General features: G+C 43.9%; 1 protein-coding gene across 1 annotated transcript in view; it reads left to right on the top strand.

Annotated features, from left to right (window-relative positions):
* LOC103604938 (metallophosphoesterase MPPED2) overlaps window positions 1–1,837 on the top strand; it is an 84,865-nt gene that overhangs the window by 759 nt on the left and 82,269 nt on the right. The window lies entirely within an intron of this gene.

Below are 1,837 nucleotides of genomic sequence, written 5' to 3'. Positions count from 1 at the left end.
GGCCGGGACGCGCCGGCCGTGATCCGAGGGCAGGGCGAGGGTGTGTGTGTGTGTATGTGCGTGTAGTTGCTGAACACCCCCTCCCCAACTGCCCACTCTGGATTTAAAACAAACAAACCAATCCAAAGTAGAGAATTCCGCGCCCCCCTCGCCCCACCATATATAGACTCCACGCGTTGCCAGAGGCGCAGGACAAAAATCTTGCCCTCCCTCCCCGAAAGAATGTGGCAGCCGGGTGTCCGCAGTGCTGGAGACAAGTTCAGGTGTAAGTGCGGTGGGAGGGAGGGCGCTCTCTGGAAAGAGGCACGTGGAACTTTATGGCCGCATCCCCCCCAAACCCTGGCGGAGAAGCCGCCGGGAAGGCGTGTGGGCATCGCTCTCGGCTACAGGGATGAGTAACTGGAAATGGGCATAAAAGACTAGGGACGTGAGTTTAGAAAGCACCCGATCTGTGCGGCAGAGGGAGGAGAGAGCGAAATTTGGCGGATTTGGAGCAAGCCAGTTCCAAAATCCCGCCAGGTTGTCGGTCGGGCGATCTTCTCCCGGCAAGTGATTAAAATGAGCATCCTCGTTTAAATGAGGAAATCGCGGGCTCCTTTCTCATAGGCTATGCCGAGCCGTCCACGGGTAGGGAGGTCATGAGTTGTTCCTTTGAAACTTTTGGGAAATTGGACTTCTGGTGTCTAGGAGGTGGAGACAGTTATTTAATTCCTCAGGTTTTAATCCCTTCATTGCCAGCAGACTTTAAAAGGTTTTCCAACTAGATTCCTGGAAAAGAACATGGCTAGTTGTACAGCTTAAGGGACACGAAGACGTGTTTGCTGTCTAGGAAATGCAAAATGTGCTCACATTTTTAAAAGAGAAAATTAAACTAGCACCAGTATGAATGTTTGGCAGTGTTAGTCCCTTTTAGATTTTTCTTTAGGCTTCTTGGTATTTTGGACTAGCTTCCTTTGTTTTGTGGTGCAAGTGTGCTGAAGTATGAAATGAAAATTTATAAAAAGAATACTGCTCTCTTCAAATATTGTGTGTAAAATTTAATTTGAGTGTGAAGAGGGTGAGATGAACCAAAATCTGGTAATTTGGAAGGTTTTACTGCCTTAATATGTGAAGCAAGGTGACACAGCTTCTTGATAATTTTAGGCAATATATCTGTCTAGTTTCAAGTTTTTCCAAATTTCTCAGGTTAAAGAAGGTGATTTTAGTGCATTTGTCCCCAGTCTCTGAGAGTTTACCAAAACCAAAACACCAGTCTTTTCCATGTGTTTGTATTTGATATTCTTAGATATGTGCATTTTGAGATATGAGTGAACATAGTATTTTTAAAAATAAGCTTTTTCTTGACTTGTCTGTGAAGGTGCTATGAAAGTTTTGAAGCTCTCTGCCTCATTCTGACATTTTCTTCAAAGGACTCCAGATTAAAGAAGATAGACGCTGCAGGTGCACTGTTTCGATAAAACATTTGAAAGGGAACATGATAAAGATGAATTCAAATGAGGTGCCAACTACCATTTAGCCCTTCAGAGTTCCAGGAGCTTGTGCTTGCTGATGAAAAGATGTTCTGTTTGTCTTGCTGGGGCAAAGGTGCAAAGAGGCATAGATGTTCACTGATAGGAAAGGCAAAAGGTTGAGTTTCAGATACAGCAGACAATTTAGGGGTGTGTATTGATCACCTTGGGAGAGTATCATGCTAGCTACTAAATCATTGTATAGATATGTAAATATTAGGTATGTATATTTTATTTCTAGGCCAGATTTTGCTTAGTTTAATTAGTGAGTTTACTCCAGAAACAGTTTTTAAAGTCTTTCTGGCACTGGGCGCAGAGGTTGTTACTCA

The sequence above is a fragment of the Galeopterus variegatus genome, unplaced genomic scaffold (genome assembly GCF_000696425.1).
Source record: "Galeopterus variegatus unplaced genomic scaffold, G_variegatus-3.0.2 Scaffold5492, whole genome shotgun sequence".
Taxonomy (NCBI): domain Eukaryota; kingdom Metazoa; phylum Chordata; class Mammalia; order Dermoptera; family Cynocephalidae; genus Galeopterus; species Galeopterus variegatus.
Note: the sequence above shows the minus strand (reverse complement) of the source record. Positions and strands in the feature narration are given on the sequence as shown.